The sequence below is a fragment of the Bos indicus genome, chromosome 8 (assembly GCF_029378745.1).
Source record: "Bos indicus isolate NIAB-ARS_2022 breed Sahiwal x Tharparkar chromosome 8, NIAB-ARS_B.indTharparkar_mat_pri_1.0, whole genome shotgun sequence".
Classification (NCBI taxonomy): Eukaryota; Metazoa; Chordata; class Mammalia; order Artiodactyla; family Bovidae; genus Bos; species Bos indicus.
In genome coordinates, this window is record NC_091767.1 from 58,926,256 (window position 1) to 58,946,949 (window position 20,694).

The window sequence follows — 20,694 nt, forward strand, 5'->3', positions numbered from 1 at the left end:
CTGCCACCTCTCCCCCTCACTCACAAGGCTCAAGTTACCCTGGCTGTCCCCCATCGCCCCAGTGCTCCAAATTCCCTGCCACCTCAGGACCTTTGTACCTGCTGTCCCCACTATCTAGGTTATTCCCTGCCCCCATAACCCCCTTTACCAGGCTTTTACCTACCTTCTAGATTTTTAGGTAATCCTCTCTTGAAGTTCAGTGTTTTCTAACTCTGAAAAGCTGATATTAGATTTTCCTATTATTAAACATCTTGACTTATGTATTTTCCCAGCACAACTGTAACTGACAAAGTTATTCATGTGTGTTTTTGTTGAATCAGCTGGAGATAATTTCCCTTAGGAAAGAAGAACTGGGTGTGTTGTGGGGCCGGGTGTGGCTACACAGTCCAGTGTGGGAGATGGGGAGGGTGTGGTAGGTGCTCTGGAGCAGGGAAAGAGGGAAGAACCAGGTAACAGGGACAGACTACTATGAAACCTCTATCCATGAGCCCCCAAATCCATAGAGAACCTTAAAAAACTGAAACGAATGTATTTCTAGTAGAATGGGTAGTGCTGCTAAGTTTCACAATCAATATGCTATGGGGTTAAATAGAGACCCCTTTGAAGATGCAAGAGGGTGGAGGTCAAGAGATGCATAATAACCAAATCTGAAAAATTGTGGTTAGGGAATAAAACTGGCATGTAGCCAGGAATTACAAGATCTCTAGGGGGACATGTGCATTATATGAGTTTAATATCTGTCTGCCCCTGAGAGCAAACCATGTGAGGGCAAGGACAGTCTGCTTTATTCTTTACCCTCTGTTCAGATCACACTGAAGTGCTTTTCATGTGGTGGATACAATTAAATATGTGCTGAATGAATCTGTTCTGTATTTCATTGCCTAGTTTTTGATTCTTATTATATCAGGTTCACAGTTCTAAAGCTTAAAACAAGGAATAATTCCAACTTAAAATAGTGAACTCAGAACTTCCTTTTAAAGTTCATGGGTATATACCACAAAGCGGTCTTTTCATGGTGGTGAGGACAGACATCAGTGATCACATCAGGTCAGATGCTATATTATGAACTTCTTATTTGACCCATCTGGTTCCTTGTTCAGGTTGTTGTTCAGTTGCTCAGTCGTGTCCAACTCTTTGTGACCCCATGGGCTGCAGCACACCAGGCTTCCCTGTCCTTCACCATCTCCCAGAGTTTGCTCAAACTCATGTCCACTGAGTCAGCAATACCATCCAACCATCTCATCCTCTGTTGTCCCCTTCTCCTCCTGTCTTCAATCTTTCCCAGCAACAGAGTCTTTTCCAATGAGTCGGCTCTTCAATCAGGTGGCCAAAGTATTGGAGCTTCAGCATCAGTCTTTCCAATCAATATTCAGGGTTGATTTCTTTTAGGATTGACTGGTTTGATCTCCTTGCTGTCCAAGAGACTCTCAAGAGTCTTCTCCAGCACCATAATTTGAAAGCCTCAATTCTTCAGCACTCAGTCTTCTTTATGGTCCAGCTCTCACATCTGTACATGACTACTATGGTTTATAGCTTTGACTATACGTACCTTGTTCAGGTAGGACAAGTCATAAGAGACCCACGTAGCATTCTGACACAGTGACATAATAATAACAAGAGAATAAACACTGCTCACAGTAATAATGGGGACAGAAATGGTATTCAACTTCAATACAAACACATAACCAAAAATAATTGTATACTGTTCCAACTGAGTACGAATCCTGGAGAAAAGAACAAGTTTTCCAACTCTCTTCACCTCTTTACCAAGATGATACACTGCACCATCTACTGCCCCCTGGCACAGAGATCTTCCAGAATCAAACCCATCTTTTCCAGATAGGATACCCATTATTTTTCCTTTACCTGGATTCCAGGGCAAGAAAAGAATTTCAGAAACGGGAAGAGCGAGGAGGAAGATGGGATAATTTTGCCTCCTCTTTGTCATTGATACTCAGCAGGGGGAAAAGATCATGTGATGGTTTTATCTCTACAAGGGATTTAATTCTTGGTGCAATTACTTACCTTCACGGGGCAGAAGGGGGCCACTGGGAGTACTGCCTGTATAAGGACAAAAGACCCAACAAACAGAGTGGAGGTTTGTCAAACAACCTCTTCAGTAAAGTTAGACAACAGTGAAAGACCCCTTCCAGTTTGGACCCACTCTCTCTCTTATCACAGCCAGTTTTTCTCCAAGGTATACTGGGACACATTTTTGTCCCTCTGCTTCAGCAGCATCATGAAGATCAGCCTTGTTTCATGCCAACACAGAGGAATCCTCTCATGGGCTACATCTTACCTCAAAGAGAAGAAAAAAACTGTGCACATGTCGAACATTTCATAAGTTACCAGGATGATGATGACAACAGCTACCATTTCCAAAAGCCCTTTATGTGCCACTTGATTTATAGACAATATCTTCAAACCTCAAACTATCTGTAAAAGGAGCCCAACTTTTTCCCACTGCCAGGTGAGTTAAATAAGACCTTGTAAGGCCAGGACCAGGGTCTAAACTGACTCTATCACCCCTGCCACTGCACAAACAATACAAACTCAAGAGGCGTGCCCACAAAATTTTATTTGGCTGCAGCACCCACATAATTTTGAACAATTTTCACTCCAAATAGTGGTGATTATGAGTCAACTTCATTATTCCAGATACAAAACACACAAGAATTCCCTATGATGGGGCAAAATTGGAGTTTGAAAGTTCCACACTTGCTGTTATCTGGTTTATAACAAAAGCAAAATACAAAGGCCCTAAAGGTCAACTTTCTCCTTGTGAGGAGTCAATGAGCAATCATTCAAAGCTACAGATTCTCAGGATAATGCTCCCAAATCAGCACTGCACTCTGTCCCTCAGCCCTGGCATGCACAGAGGAGCCGGCAGCACAGCGGGAAAATGTGAGAGGCGGAGTTAAGCTGGAGACCCCGCCCCTCCCACCACCTCGCGGCTCACTGGCTGTGTGAAATCAGGCAGGGGTCTTCCTGTTTCTGCCTCCATTTCCCTATGTGTAAAATTAAGGCGTCAGTAAGGGCACATTCTCCGCTCAGCAAGCGGGATGAGAACAGAGGACAACCTGACTAGAAAAATAGGTTTCTGGTGTCTGAACAAGAGAGGCAGCAGCCCTGACTGAGATGTGGGGAATGACTCTTTGTGGTGCCAAAAGGCATCCAAGTGCTCATCTACTCTGGTGCCACACCTGAGACAGCATCAAAAAATAAGCCTCAAAAGCAATGAAACTATATTCGACTTCCTTTCTCTTCAGACCATTTTCCTCCAATGGAAGGCACCAGAGTGAAGTAAAAGCAAAGGGGAGAAGGAAATGAATGGCCTCCCCCAAAACTAGATCCCCTACCCATTAATGTTTTAAGTAATTGCATTTGGTGGGGAACCACTCAAGATCCAAGGGGGCATCACATGGAAGCCATGAGTCAAACATTCACTTAAGTGAGCCAAAAGTCTGTGCGTCTAAATGACTTCCCACAGGCATACAGGTAAAATAAATCCTGGCACCTCCTCCAAGTCCTGACTCAAATGTCACCTTCTGGTACGGCTACCCGTCAGGGGCTACACTGTCTTTAGCCCACTGCCTCACTATGAGGCCTGTCACCTTTCCCTCTTTTTGTTTCTATAACATTGATCACTTTCTATCATTCTATGTATTTTACTTATGTTTGCCCTGTGTTATGTCTCCCACACTGGAGCATAAGCTCCATAAGGGTAGGGCTCCTTGCTTTGTTAGTGGATATACTGCGAGCACTAGCCCAGTACATGCACAAAACAGGTATCCCAAAAATATTTTTAAAGATGTAAAAGTCAGAAAGATATCTCACATAAATATTCAAACAATAAATTATTCATGACAGGTAAGTAAATGGCCTTAATTTTATTGTAAGATTTTATAACTTGGTTGTTTTCAATCAAAGTGTATTAATTATTAATTCAGAGGGTCCATTCACCACTAACATTCGACAGCTTCTCAATCCTCTGGCCTATCCCAACGATCTCACCATGAGTTTCTACCCACTTATAGTGACCATACAAATCATCCCAGTACAACTGCCTCAAATCAGAAAATTTAAGCCATGGCAAAGTTTCATCGTGATTAGTGAAAGTCAAATGCCAAGTGGCATCTAATTTTTTCTCCATAACAAATTCAAGAATTCATTTTGAATACAGTTTTCTTCCTTTTCAGACTATATGAAAGGTAATACAAATAGCTAAAAAGGTCACATCACATGTAGATGCTTATTTAGCAAATTATGGCAGTGGGGCTCCTGGTACAGGCCATGACAGCTGGTCACTCAGGGCTATTTCAACCCAGGGGCTGACCCTGTCTTCTGTGCCTCCTTTCCTTGAATATAATCTAAAGTCTTAAAATGAACCAACAGTTTCAGCAATAAAAGGTTTTGCTATAAAGCTTATATATCTGTGGGTATGAGTGAGCAAGAGTTATCCATTCTCACTGGGTTCTCTGAACTCACTCGTCTATCCCAGGAAGGTCTTCTATCCCCTCGGGCAGATCCCTCTCAGCTACACACTAACGACCTTGGAGATCCTTTCTTGATAGCAAAATCTGTTTTTTTCTTAATCTTCTGCATATTCATGTTTAATCAAAGGAGCAACCAGTATTGAATCAGGAGGTCAAATTCCCCCTTCCACCCCTAACCTTTCAATAACCAAAAACAAGTGTCATACACTTTCTATGCCTCAGGTTTCTCATAAAAAGTGAGAATAGCATTATATTTCTTACTTTCTTTCTCATACAAGTTACAGAGATGAACACAACATGGGGAAAATTATGTGAAATAAAATACAATATAAAAGTCAACACACTTTCATTGTATTTACAATCATTTTAAGTCATATTTCAGTTGAACAACATGCATTATTATTGCCTGAATCTTATCGTTAATTTCAACCAGTCTTTGCTTTCCTTTTTTTTTTTTTTTTTAATTGGCCATATCTCAGCATTTGGGATCTTAGTTCCCTGACCAGGGATTGAACCAGCGCCCCCTGCAGTGGAAGCACAGTCTTAACCACTGGACTGCCAGGTAAGTCCCTGAACCAGTCATTTCTTACTTCTTTAGTTAAAAAGAATACTCATTCCAGTGTTTCACAGGGTATGAAACAGGACCAACTGAAGAATCTAGAGGCTAACTTGAGATCAGATAGCAATCAGTTCTCCGTTCAGCCACCTCTTCACTTAATGCCTGTTAAAAAATTACAGACAATAGACTTACTTGAAAAATTGTATTAGCCACGGGGTTTGGTTTTTTTCCCAAGAGAGTATGATGAACCATGGCTTGAACTCTAGTTTTATAGTGATTAATGACTGTTGGTAGCACACTAACTGTGGTCAAAATCATTTCCTACTTTAAAAAAAATATTTACCATGAAACCAAAGGATATGAAAGCCTCTCAGATGAAAGACACCATCTTACCAGAGCAAAAGAAAGCACAGATAGTCACCCACATATCCTTAAAATACCAAAGGTATTTCAGTGGTACCTTGGGATGTGTAAATCACCCAAATCACTACCTCAAAGAATAAAATTGAAAACATGGCTGTTATGGAATCTGGACCTGGCACAAGCTCACACCCAGGGAGCTTTTCATCTATGCTTCCAGCACATGTGGAAGCCCCTATTACACCTCCAATCACACTCCACACTCAGCCCCACTGCCCCCTTGTTTGTGAGAGGTGCTGCTCCTTCTTGGGCTGCCTGAATTTTTGCTTACTGCCAATGGGATTCTGATTTTATCTATAAGGAAATTAAGAAGTTATTTTTTTTTTTCCCCAGAAGCTCACTTTAGTAGCGTCCTTGGCTCTGTGGGAACTTCCCCAGCTACTAAGGCAGAGGTCAATATGGCCAGATGCCCCTGGGAACCCTGCTTCTCACACCCAATTCTTTTTGATAGTCTGGATCAGTGGCTTGGAATCAAGTTCATTTTGACAAAGGAAAAAAATAGCATTCTCCAGGACAGCCTGTAACTCTCCAGTGTAACTTTTTTGCTTCTCTGTTTGATTTCTCACCTCAATCATATCTACCCATTCTTGTACATTAAGAGAGATTTTCTCACACATAACATCATACACCAGCAAAACACCATCTGCACTTCTGAAGTAAGACTTGGCAATACTTATGAATCTGGAAAACAGAAAATCTCATTATGTAACAGTTCTAATCAATCAGTTTGGTGCTGCCTCATTCTTCATCTCTTTTATGCTCACTTTTTTTTTTCTCATCTTCTAAAATAAGCCCTGATTGAGAAGAATCTAATGGCAGCCTATTATTGTTGAACAGCCATCCCTAAGGCCTAGAGTAACCTGGTGAAAGGGAACAGGATAAGAATCTGGGCTACTGATTTAGAAGAGCCATCATTCTCTCCACCAAATAATTCCAAGAATATATACAAACCCCAAAGCATAACTAGAACAAGGCTGAAAGCACAATTTTTAAAAAACTTTCAGCCTCAGCAACAAGCTGGAGAAGGCAATGGCACCCCACTCCAGTACTCTTGCCTGGAAAAATCCCATGGACGGAGAAGCCTGGTAGGCTGCAGTCCATGGGGTTGCTAAGAGTCGGACATGACTGAGCGACTTCACTTTCACTTTTCACTTTCATGCATTGGAGAAGGAAATGGCAACCCACACCAGTGTTCTTGCCTGGAGAATTCCATGGACAGAGGAGCCTGGTGGGCTTCCGTCTATAGGGTCGCACAGAATCAGAGACGACTGAAGCGACTTAGCAGCAGCAGCAAGCTACCAGATCCCATATGTGGGACACAGAGAAAGATGGAATGAGATGCACATCAGAGACAGATTATTTAGGGGGTGGTGGGTAGGGAGTATTGTGGGTGGGGGGAAGAACTAACCATGTGGAAAATCACAGGGCACATGCACAGAGTATGGGACGGGGCGGGGGGCGTCACCAGAGGAAGGACATACCTCCACCCACATTTCCTAACTAAACCTAGTGCAGCATGTCACAGGATCTTAAACAGGGCCATGTCAACCACATGTATTTTTTTTAATTGGAGGATAATTGCTTTAGAATGTTGTGTTGGTTTCTGTCATACAACAATGTGAACGAGCCACAAGCGTGTGTGTGTGTGTGTGTGTGTGTGTGTCCCCTCCCTTTCGAACCTCCCTCCCACCCCATCATCCCACCCCTCTAGGTTGTCACAGAGCATGACATTAAGCTTCCTGCATCATATAGCAAATTTCCACTGGCTATCTGTTTCACATATGGTAATGTTTATGTTTCAATGCTACTTTCTCAGTTTGTCCTACCCTCTCCTTCCCCCACTGTGTCCACAAGTCTTTGCTCTATGTCTGCATCTCTATTACTGCCCTGCACATTGATTCATCAGTGCCACATTTCTAGATCCCATATATATGTGTTAATACACAATATTAGTTTTTCTCTGACTTATTTTACTCTGTATAATAGGCACTAGGTTCATCCACCTCACTAAAACTGACTCCAATTCATTCCTGTCCATGGCTGAGTAATAGTCCATTGTGTATACGTGTACCATGATTTCTTTATCCATTCATCTGTTGATGAATATCTAGGTGGCTTCCATGTCCTAGCTATTGTAAATAGTGCTACAGTGAACATTGGGGTACATGTGTCTTTTAGAATTGCGGTTTTCTCAGGGTATATGCCAGTAATGGGACAGCTGGGTCACATGGTGGTTTTGTTCCTAGCGTTTTTAAGGAATCTCCATATTGTTCTCCATCATGGCTGCATCAATTACCTATTCCCGCCAATAGTACAAGAGGTCCCTTTTTTCCACACCCTCTCCAGCATCCACTCCAGCATTTATTGTTTGTGGATTTTTTGATGATAGCCATTCTGACCGGTGGTGAGGTGATACCTCATTACAATTCTGATTTGCATGTCTCTAATAATGAGCGATGTTGAGCATCTTTTCATGTGTTTATTGGCCATCTGTATTATTTCTTTAAAGAATTGTCTGTTAGGTCTTCTGCCCAATTTTTAATTGGGTTGTTAGTTTTTCTGATATTGAGCTGCATGAGCTGCTTGTATATTTTGGAGATTAATCCTTTATCACTTGCTTCATTTGAAATTCTTTTCTTCCATTCTGAGAGTTCTTTTTTATCTTGTTTAGTTTCCTTTGCTGTGCAAAAGCTTTTAAGTTCAGTTAGGCCCCATGTCTTTATTTTTATTTTCATTATTCTAGGAGGTAGGTGAAAAAGGATCTTGCTGAAATTCATGTCAAAGAGTGTTCTGCCTATGCTTTCCTCTAAGAGTTTTATAGTTTCTGGCCTTACATTGGGTATTTAATCCATTTTGAGTTTTTTGTGTGTATGGTGTTAGGAAGCATCCTAATTTCAATCTTTAACACGTAGCTGTCCAGTTTTTCCAGCACCACTCATTGAAGAGACTGTTTTTTCTCCATAATGTGTTCTTGCCGCCTTTGTCAAAGATAAGATGCCCATAGGTTCATGGTCAACCACATACATTTTTTAAATGGTTCGTCTGTCTCAACAGAACTCAAAGCATCTTGCCTATCCTGCGCAGTGGTATCCCAGCATTGCAATATGGTTCTTCTATAATAAGAGTTTTCATTTGGAAATCAGTTTCTAAAAAACTATTCCATTGGTTTTCACTTTCAAGCTCTCTTTGGATTAGACAAGGGCCAATAAGTCAAAGTTCAGTGAAGTAGAGAGGAATGAACCTGGCTTTCAAGAAGAGTGACCTTCACAAACTATATGTCAGATCACACATGTACACACAGACACACATCTGCAGGCTGGCTGACCTAGGGAAGGAGTTAATCTACAGATAAAAGGAAAATCCATGTTCTATTTGTCCATGTTATTAGATGGACTCAGTTATATCTGTGTGTGTACATGCACATAAACATGTCTATGTGTATACATATAAATGTATATATGCAAGAATATTCTATGTATATATGTACATGTATATGATACGTATATATGCCATGCTCTCTAGCAACTGAACCAGTATCTTTTCACGAATTAAATTGAAATGAACTTTCAACTTTGGTATCTTGAAGGATATAACAGGGAACCACAAATTTACAAAAATACCCGTTGTGAAGAGGATAATCAATCTGTTCTAACATTTCTGGTTATCAAAATAAGAACTCTTTAGATGAGAAAAAATAAATGATAATTTGCATATTTTCAATGCCTTTTTCAGATTATGCAAATTTGGGAAGTCAAGACAGTACTTTTTCCTGGTTCTGAGAGGTATTACTCATATACCCCATTGTAAAGAAGTGGAAGGAACATACATGCAGCTACAGTTTTGACCATAATGGCAAACTGGGCATCAGTAAGATAACATTACCAAGAAAAGATGACACCTGATCACAAAGTCTTTCCTTAGGCACCCTGTGTAGAACTATACCTCTCCCAAACTTTATTTTTTTAATTTGCTTTTCATCCAATTCCCTCCTTTGGGATGTAAGTTCCTTTCAGCCTAGGATTTAGCCAACTTTGTTTATTGTGCATCCACAGTCCTACAACAGCACATGACTCACAGGAAGACTCAGGGAGTGCTGCTGCATAAGCGAATCTGTCATCTCGGGCTCTAAATTTGGTTTGGTTGATCTCACTGGGTAAATATATATCTAAGTTATTTGTCAGTCTTCCTTTCCCCAATTTAGGCCTTAGCCAGAACAGAGGAGGACTATTCTATACACACGCCCCTACTTATATACACATGTATCATACCAAGAGAAAAAGCAAGACCGGTGTATGCATGCATGCTGTGCTTAGTCCCTCAGTCATGTACAACTCTTTGTGACCCCATGGACTGTAGTCCGCCAGGCTCCTCTGTCCGTGGGATTCTCCAGGCAAGAGTACTGGAGTGGGTTGCCATGCCCTCCTCCAGGGGATCTTCCCAACCCAGGTGTCGAACCCAGGTCTCCTGCATTGCAGGTGGATTCTTTACCACCTAAGCCACCTGGGAAGCCCATGTATCATACAGAAAGAAAAAGCAAGACCTGTGTATGTGTGTATATAATCCCTATAGAAAACAGAATCAAGCTAAAGAAGGTCTTCTTCCCATTATTCACTGAAAAAGGAACCGTACCCAGGGTGGCACCTGTATTTCCTCAAAGTCATCCTTGCAAAGTCTCATGAGGAAACTTGGCTTCCCCACTGCAGCAGCCCCAGCCAGCACAATCTTGTGAGGCTTCTGTGAACCACAGCATTTGTGGTTATCATCCACCATCCGTTTAGGGAAAGAAAGCCACCATGGATGACAAAGGTAGTGTCAGCTTTCTTCCTAGTAAGTTATGTGGCTCAAAAATTAAGTGTTCATGAATACAAGTGCCTGCAAAACCAACTACCTGTGATGAAAGAGCTAAGATGAGCTTTCTTGAAGAGCTAACAGCGCTGTCTTCACTGGCAGATCCCAGGGCTTCCAACCCAGGATGGAAGCTGCACCTTCTGATCCATACATCTCTTCATCCCTTATATTCAGGAAGCTTTTTTTTTTTCTAATTTTTAGTCAGCTATTATAAAACAGTCTTTCATTACACATATATATCACAAAGTAAAAAGAAGAAATATATGTACCTGAATCTACAGTCAATGATGTTATGGAACAAAATGGCCCCAAAAGGAAACCCGTGAGTTTTCCCTAACTTGGTAGAGAAAAACACACTCCTGTGTTTCATATGTATAACCTTTAAAACAATGCCCATGACAGATAAAGGTCAAACAGGATGATACATGCTTTTCTACTGAAGATGGAACCTAGGTAAGCAGTGATTTAAGGGCTTATGTCTGTGTCTCAAAATCACCTTCAAAACTCTCCTGCAAACCCTGTGATCTCTGGAATCCCCTCTGGTGCTGGTACTCCACCTCTGAGTCCTACTCATTGTAGTCTCTCAGGGTAGACAGCCTACTGTCAAAGCAGTTTTTGGGCAGGGTGTCAACGTCACAATTCATCCTCTGCATGGGATCCCAGAGGGCCAGAGAGCCACAGTCCTCACCCATGCAGGGAGACAGAATGACCTGGTGACAAAGGAGAGGACCTTTGTACCTGAAGGCCAGCAATGTTGAAGACAACACAGCAGTGAAATCAGACAGCAAGGGAATCAAGAAGACTGACATTTTCATTCTTGCCAAGAGCCACAGTGTATTCCATGGTTAAGCATCAGGGGAAATAAAATGCTCAGAGCAATATCAGTTCATTCTATGCAACAATCAATTAAGATAAAGACATTTAAATCAAGCAATTAATAAAATAAACTATTTTTTTTAATTACCTTCTTTATTTCCTGATACAAAAAGAATTAGAATGTCCAGGACATAAATGCAATCTCAAATTGTGTAAGAAAAAGGCACACAGAACATATGAACCTTTCTCCTCTAATGTGATCAGACCATATTCTGAACAGCTATCCATTTCTGGATATTATTTCTACTGAAAAGGGATGCCGAGAACCTGGATAAGAAACTCAACTGATGACATGATACTTAAAGCCCTCAGGTCAGTGCACTGAGTTTAAATTGTAATGGTTTCTCTCTCCAAATACCTGAAGAGCTGACACAGAAAGAATACACTGCCTCAGGCTGCACAAGACAAAATAAGGGTCAACTGAACCTTTCTGGGAGTCACATCTCTAATCAACATGGTAAGAACAGCAGGCAATTAGAAATGAGGCTCTGGAATGGTTTGACATCTGAGATGAGTTTTCTGCCACTAAGTGGTGACGTGTGTGGAAGACTCCTAAGGGAGAGACTTAACAGGGAGGTGCCTCACGCAGAGGCTGGAACTCCTAACTTCTAGAGTTGGGAAATTCTAACATTTTATAAGTGAGAGAGAAGTTAACATCAAAGAGGAGAATAAAAGAATCAAAGAAACTGCATTTTTTAAATTTACTTTTGCTTTTCCATTTGATTCCCATAATTAAGTTTATATTGAAATAAAAACAATGGCTACAACTTATTTAGTCCCCAGTACACACTGGGCACCATCCTAATCAGCTGGCATACATGACGTCATCAGAAAGAGGCGGGGTACACAGGTCTCCAGATATAATAGTAAGACATGGGTGTTATTAGAGAAGAGAGGGTAAATTAGTTCATTGGTATCTTTTCTTTTAGAATCCACACATAAGTGGTATCAAATGATATTTGTCTTTCTCTGTGTGACTTCCTTCACTTGACATGATAATCTCCAGACTCATTGACTTAGGGAATGAATTTATGGCTACCAGGGAGGGGTAAGGATGGAGGGGAGGGATAGACTGGGAGTTTCGGATTGGTATGTACATACTGCTGCATTTAAAACAGATATACAGTCCAGGTTCGATGCATGATACAGGATGCTTGGGGCTGGTGCACTGGGATGACCCAGAGGGATGGTATGGGGAGGGAGGTGGGAGGGGGTTTAGGATGGGGAACATGTGTACACCCGTGGCAGATTCATGTTGATGTATGACAAAACGAATGCAATATTGTAAAGTAATTAGCCTCCTATTAAAATAAATAAATTTATATTAAAAAAAAGGAAATATTTTACTTCAGGAAGCTCTGGAAACAATGTTTTGATATTTTGTTTCATTTCAGTTATTCTTCCCATGGATTATTTTTATACTTATTAAATTCAGAGTCAAAGGAAAAAAAACAGATATACAAAAAGGACCTACTGTACAGCACAGAGAACTCTGCTTAATATTCTGTAATAACCTAAATGGGAAAAGAATTTGAAAAAGAACAGGTACCCATATATGTATAACTGAATCCCTGTGCTGTACACCTGAAACTAACACAACATTGTCAATCAACTATACTCCAACATAAAATACATTTTTTACAAAGTAATAAAGTAAAAATAAGCTAAAAAATAAAAGAGGGTAATCTTAAATATAAGCCGTATAAATCTAAGTCAAAAGTATTTTGGTGCCATTAGCTAATGTTTAAAATTAACTAAAAGGGTAATGTAACCACCAAACTCTCTCTAAATATACTGCTCAATTTTAAAGTCTTCATCCCGGAACAGGAATTTCATATCATCTCTCAATCTACCTAGCTAACTCCATGTGTGCAAGTTTCTGTACATTTTTTCTGTTAGTCTCATCATTTATGAAACTCTCTTTCTGAAACTGATTTTAGATCAATCTGTAAGAAACCTAAGGAAGTCATTCTACTACAATATAGTACAAATTCAGCTCCATGTCATTACTAGTCAGAATTTTATTTTTTTTAATCTATTCATATTTTTGATAGGGAATGAAGGAGAAAAAATCCTGAATTGAAAAATCAACTCTATTAATATATAGAATCTAAATTAATAATATAGCTATAGATCAGATTTTCTCAAACTCAAATTATATAAATACCCTTTTAAAAGTAAACTATTCTTATCTGCCCAAAGAGTACTTTCATTATAATTAAATACATAAAAACATAAAATAAGTTATATTTTTGCTAGCGTTCTTAGAAAAAGCACAAAACTAAAACAAACATACAAGTTAAAACCCAGTAAGTCCACAAAAGAAATAAAATTAAACTTACAAGATGCTTTTAAGTTTTTTAAAATTTTATTGTAGCAGTGGAAACAGTGTCAGACTTTATTTTTGGGGGGGGCTCCAAAATCACCGCAGATGGTGACTGCAGCCATGAAATTAAAAGACGCTTACTCCTTGGAAGGAAAGTTATGACCAACCTAGATAGCATATTGAAAAGCAGAGACATTACTTTGCCAACAAAGGTTCGTCTAGTCAAGGCTATGGTTTTTCCTGTGGTCATGTATGGATGTGAGAGTTGGACTGTGAAGAAGGCTGAGCGCTGAAGAATTGATGCTTTGAACTGTGGTGTTGGAAAAGACTCTTGAGAGTCCCTTGGACTGCAAGGAGATCCAACCAGTCCATTCTGAAGGAGATCAGCCCTGGGGTTTCTTTGGAAGGAATGATGCTAAAGCTGAAACTCCAGTACTTAGGCCACCTCATGCGAAGAGTTGACTCATTGGAAAAGACTCTGATGCTGGGAGGGATTGGGGGCAGGAGGAGAAGGGGACGACAGAGGATGAGATGGCTGGATGGCATCACTGACTCGATGGACGTGAGTCTGAGTGAACTCTGGGAGTTGGTGATGGACAAGGAGGCCTGGAGTGCTGTGATTCATGGGGTCACAAAGAGTTGGACATGACTGAGTGACTGAACTGAACTGAACTGATATATATTATATAAATGATAGGTATACAATATAATGACTCACAATTTTTAAAGGTTATACTTCATTTATAGTGGCTTCCTTCATAGCTCAGTTGGTAAAGAATCTGCCTGCAATGCAGGAGACCTGGGTTCGATCCCTGGGTTGGGAAGATCCCCTGGAGAAGGGAAAGGCTACCCACTCCAGTATTCTGGCCTGGAGAATTCCGTGGACTATACAGCTGCAAAGAGTTGGACACAACTGAGTGACGTTCACTTTCCATTTACAGTTATTGTAAATATTGGCTATATTCTCCATGTTGTACAATATATCCTTGTAGCTTATTTTATAACCAGCAGTTTGCACCTTTTAATCCTGCCCCTATATTGCCCCTCCTCCCTCCCCTCTCCCCATGGGTAGCCACTAGTTTGTTCTCTATATCAGTGAGTCTGCTTCTTTTTTGTTACGTCCACTAGTTTCTTGTATTTTTGGGATTTCACATATAAGTGATATCATATAGATTTTGTCTTTCTCTGTCTGACTTATTTCACTTAGCATAATGTCCTCCAAGTCCATCCATGTTACTGCAAATGGCAAAATTTCATTCTTTTTATGGCTGAGTAATTTTCCATTCTATATATATTTACATTCCCACCAATAGTATATCAGGGGTCCCTTTTCTCTAGATCCTAACATTTTTTATTTGTGGTATTTTTGATGACAGCCATTCTGACAGGTGTGAGGAGATAGCTCACTGTGGTTTTGACTTGCATTTCCCTGATGATTAGTAATGTTGAGTACCTTTTCATGTGCCGAATGGCCATCTACATTTATTCTTTGTAAAAATGTCTATTCAGTTCTTTACCCATTTTTTATCAGGTTGTTTGTTTTTTTGATGTTGAGTTAAATGAGCTGTTTATATACATTGAATATTAACCCCTTACGCATGCTAAGTCACTCCAGTGGTGCCTAACTCTCTGCAACCCTATGGACTGTAGCCTGCTAGGCTCCTCTGTCCATGGGATTCTCTAGGCAAGAATACTGGAGTGGGTTGCCATGCCCTTCTCCAGGGAATCTTTTCAACCCAGGGACTGAACCCACATCTCTTACATCTCCTGAATTGGCAGGTGGGTTCTTTACCACTAGAGCCACCCCTTATAAGTTATACCATTTCCAAATATTTTCTCTCATTCAGTAGGTTGCCTTTTTGTTTTGTGTGTGGTTTCCTTTGCTATTCAAAAGCTTTTAAGTTTGTTTCTTTAAAAAGGAAGAAGAAATCATTGGAGGCTTCCAGTTCAGTGTGGTGGATAGAACACATGAATTTGTCTTCTTTCCCTTGTGAGATCATTAATATGGAATTCCAAAGGAAATAAACCAATAAAATTTAAAAGAATGGGAGAGGAGTCCATCAGCAGTCAAGTGACCTAACACATTGCTAGAAAAAGGAAACTGGATGGCAATGTGCTAACAAAGGGAGGAGGGTTGGGGAAAAGGAGATCCAAAAGATGTGTGTGGAAGGTTCTGCTGTAGAGCAAAGAAGAAACAAATGGTCATGTAGAACCCCAGAAAGTGAGAAGGAGTGTTGAAAATAGAGACTCAAATTGTATAGTAAGGCACACTGCCTCTCCAGCCCATACCTGCTCTTACTCTATAGAAGAGCAGATAAGCCAGAGCTGATTCCACAAGAATTGATGCTTTTAAAATGTGGTGTTGGGAGAAGATTCTTGAGAGTCCCTTGAACTGCAAGGAGATCAAACCAGTCAATCCTAAAGGAAATCAGTCCTGAATATTCATTGGAAGTACTGAAGCTGAAGCTCCAATACTTTGGCCACCTGATGTGAAGAACTGACTCATTAGAAAAGACCCTGATGCTGGGAAAGATTGAAGGCAGGAGAAGAAGGGGCCGACAGAGAATGAGATGGTTGGATGGCATCACCGACTCAATGGACATGAGTTTGAGAAGACTGAAGGCAGGAGAAGAAGGGGCCAACAGAGGATGAGATGGTTGGATGGCATCACCGACTCAATGGGCATGAGTTTGAGCAAGCACTGGGAGTTGGTGGCACACAGGGAAGCCTGGCATGCTGCAGTCCATGAGGTCACAAAGAGTCGGACATGACTGAGTGACTGAACTGACTGATTTCAAAAGCAGCAAAACATTGTTTGTCTTTTTAAAAAATAACTGAATGATTCCCCAAAGGAAAGCTAAGGCTTCTCTTTGAACATCTATGCCCCATGCGCCTAGTAATCAAGGTCACAGCTTCACGCACAGAGCTCTGAGGAAGATGATCTTTCAAGGAGACACCTTGAGCTAAACAGATCTATTTGCCTAGTTAGACAGGAATCTGTATAGTACTTTACAGCCAATAAGAGGCTCTCACATGAATCATCTTTGACTCTCGCACAACCTATCAGGCAGGCAGGAAGTCAGGAACAAGCAAGAAAGCACTAATTGTGTAAAGAGAAAGACAACCCATTGCTCATTAGCTGAGGGACTTTGAACAAGTTATTAAACATGTAACTCTGTCTTCAGCTATAAAAGAGGAAAATTTGTACCTTCCTCAGGGAAAGTTTGAGAATTTTATTTTTTTAATTATGAAAAACAGCATAATTAACTACAGTCAATAAAATGTCAATTATGGTAAGATAGGACAGTTTATTATTAATCCCTTTTTACAGATGAGACATTAACAAACAGAATGATGAAAACAACTGTCTCACATGTTACAGGCAAAAATTAGCATAGTCTTAATAAGGACTCTGGTCTTGTCACCCCTGACTCTTACTGTTAAGTGCCTATATGGTCTTCATCATATGCTGTATCAAGGCAAGAAATTCTGTGTTCTCTTGCAAACATTCTCTTAGTCTAAAGATTTGGGATGATGTTGAAATAAGTAAAAAGTGTCTAGGAGCACCAGTGACTCTAGCATAAAGCAAAGAATTGGTTCAAATTCTGTAATAAAAGCATAGTATGTATAGTCTAATGACCTCTGGAAATCAGATATAAGGTTGACATTGATAATTTTCCAAGGAGGATACTGGGAAGAATTTTTTAAAATTCCAGAGGTTTAGATGGCAATAGCCCACAAAATGTACTTAATTGTCAAAACTCATTCAGTATGAACACTGGAAAGAGCACTAAAGATTATATTATGAACAACTGGGAAAGCAAAGTGAGGTACCCAAATTTTACAATGCCACTTTCAGGGATGATTATTTTTTAAGCACCCATTTTCATTTTAGCTGAGATATTTCCATTAGTTATAGAGAAAATCCACATGCAGAAAGTGAATCCAGTTCTGTGCCAGAGCCAATGTGTACCAGCAAGTGACAGCCTATTTATTTTAAGCATCTCTTCCCCAACTCTACATTCAGTGATGTCAGCTTGGTAGCTTGAAATCAGAAATGGTGGAGTAATTATTCCATGGAAATTGTCAAATACTACAAATTCCTCCTTCCTTTCTCCCTCTCTGCAGAGCCTGTTGGTAAACATCTACCAGCACAGCAGAATGAAACCAACCTACTCATGAGAAACCAAACAGAGCAAAGGCCAAAACCAATCACGCTTTTGCTTTCACTTCAACAGGTTCTCTCCCACTTCTTGCTGATCAGGGATCCTCTAGATCTGGAACTTTCACAGGGAAAAGAAATATTCTTTTCATTTAATAAATATTCACTGAATACATGTACCTCGCAGTAAGCTGGGTGTAGGGCTACATGACTAGGAAAGACGGTGTCCCTGCTGTCATGAGCAGACAATCCACTGGACACCTAGGGCCTAAGGGTAGTTGGTTGGTAAAGACAATAAAAGAAAACTGAGGTCTGATGGACAACTGTTCAAGGGTTCAGAAATATCTATTCAATTCAGTTCAGTTCAGTTCAGTCGCTCAGTCATGTCCGACTCTTTGCGACCCCATGAATCGCAGCAAGCCAGGCCTCCCTGTCCATCACCATCTCCTGGAGTTCATTCAAACTCACGTCCATCGAGTCAGAGATGCCATCCAGCCATCTCATCCTCTAGCATCCCCTTCTCCTCCTGTCCCCAATCCCTCCCAGCATCAGAGTCTTTTCCAATGAGTCAATTTTTCGCATGAGGTGGCCAGAGTATTGGAGTTTCAGCTTTAGCATCATTCCTTCCAAAGAATACCCAGGACTGATCTCCTTTAGAATGGACTGGTTGGATCTCCTTGCAGTCCAAGGGACTCTCAAGAGTCTTCTCCAGCACCACAGTTCAAAAGCATCAGTTCTTCGGCACTCAGCTTTCTTCACAGTCCAACTCTCACATCCATACATGACTACTGGAAAAACCATAGCCTTGACTAGACGGACCCTTGTTGGCAAAGTAATGTCTCTGCTTTTCAATATGCTCTCTAGGTTGGTCATAACTTTCCTTCCAAGGAGTAAGAATCTTTTAATTTCATGGATGCAATCACCATCTGCAGTGATTTTGGAGCCCAAAAAATAAAGTCTGACACTGTTTCCACTGTTTCCCCATCTATTTCCCATGAAGTGATGGGACCAGATGCCATGATCTTAGTTTTCTGAATGTTGAGCTTTAAGCCTACTTTTTCACTCTCCTCTTTCACTTTCATCAAGAGGCGTTTTAGTTCCTCTTCACTTTCTGCCATAAGGGTGGTGTCATCTGCATATCTGAGGTTATTGATATTTCTCCTAGCAATCTTGATTCCAGCTTGTGATTCTTCCAGCCCTGCGTTTGTCGTGATGTACTCTGCATAGAAGTTAAATAAGCAGGGTGACAATATACAGCCTTGACGTACTCCTTTTCCTATTTGGAACCAGTCTGTTGTTCCATGTCCAGTTCTAACTGTTGCTTCCTGACCTGCATATAGGTTTCTATCACACCTATGCAAAAGGTAGGCTGGTACCCCAATGTTCATTGCAGCACTATCTATAATAGCTAGGACATGGAAGCAACCTAGATGTCCATCAACAGATGCATATATAAGCCATGGCGTGTGTGTGTGTGTGTGTGTGTGTGTGTGTGTGTGTGTGTATAAAATGGATTATTACTCAGCCATAAAAAGGAATGAATTTGAGTCAGTGCTAATGAGGTGGATGAATCTAGAACCTATTATACAGAGTGAAGTAAGTCAGAAAGTGAAAAATAAATATTGTATATTAACACATATGCATGAAATCTAGAAAGATGATACTGATGAACCTATTTGCAGGGCAGCAATGGAGATGCAGACATAGAGAACAGACTCGTAGACATGGTGCAGAAGGAGAGAGTGGGACAAATGGAGAGTATCATGGAAATATATACATTACCATATATAAAATAGATAGCCATTGAGAATTTGCTGTATGAGTCGGGGAACTCAAACTGGGGCTCTGTGACAACCTAGAAGGGTGAGATAGGGTGGGAGGGAGGTTCAAGAGGGAGGGGATATATGTTTGCCTATGGCTGATTCATGTTGATGTATGACAGAAACCAACACAATATTATAAAGCAATCATCCTTCAATTAAAAATAAATACTTTTTTTTAAATGGTAGTCTTCCCTTAGAAACAGAAAAAGAAATTAGAGGCCTTTAAATTTTTTTTCTTGCCAGGGAGTCCAATTTGATTCTGAAATCTGATCCATCCACTGCTTCAATATGATTACATATGTTTTAGGTTGCTAATAATTCATACACACTGAAATATCCTCAGAGTCCAGCTGCCCTGTACCTACCTTTTTGAGTTTCTTTATCATCACTGTAGATATGTCAGTTCTGTTTTATACAGGTCACTGAGGGCTTCCTCAGCTTTGCATTTTTCCTGAAAGAAAAAGATTTTTTTAAAATAAATTCTTCAAAACTATGTAGGTGAGAAACATATTGTGTCAAACTAAGGCTGATGCCAAGTCTCCTATAGAGATAGTTTTCCAGTCTTTCTGTTTAATGCAAAGAGAGACCAAAAAAATATCAAACTAAAATTAAAAAAAAAGAAATTTTCTTACAGTTTTCTTGAACACATTTCTTCTTTAAAACAAAATGCTGTTGATATCTTCAATTTTGACATTTCAATGGTTAAAACCCTTTGAGAGTGTCTTGGTCTCATTCAGTGATGCCTGGGGTGTATTAATATTTTCCACAAGGTAGAAGTTTCCTGAGTTACACTTCACTGCTCATCAACTTTGCACTTCACTGCTTCCCCAGAAACCTGCAGGAAAGTTTAATTACTTTTTCATTTGATTTTCTGAAGAACCGAAGGGTGATTTTCTGAAATGTTATTTTAAAAAGAAAGTAGCCAAAAATCCTATTAAGACCTGACTTTTTCACATTATACCAGGATCAGTTGCCCTGAAAACTAGTCCACTTTTAAGCTCCCAGAGCTACACCTCACTAAAACAGCACACAATCTTCAGATTTGCAAACACTATGTCCTGAAGTAATCTGACCTCAAACCTCAGGAAAGCTAAGAAAAGAAAAGTCAGTCTTGGGCTTCCCAGGTGGCTCAGTGGTAAAAAGAAAAATCCACCTGCTGATGCAGGAGACATTGGTTTGCTCCC

General features: G+C 40.3%; 1 long non-coding RNA gene across 1 annotated transcript in view; it reads right to left on the reverse strand.

Moving 5' to 3' along the window:
• The window catches only part of LOC139184559 (uncharacterized), an 89,984-nt gene extending 69,596 nt beyond the window's left edge, over positions 1 to 20,388 (reverse strand). Inside the window, exons 1-2 of the long non-coding RNA XR_011568092.1 lie at positions 20,143 to 20,388; positions 19,876 to 19,961 (exon numbers count right to left, since the gene is read on the reverse strand). This is a non-coding gene — a long non-coding RNA (uncharacterized lncRNA). The remainder of the gene's footprint in view (positions 1 to 19,875; positions 19,962 to 20,142) is intronic.
• Positions 20,389 to 20,694: the final 306 nt, after the last annotated feature.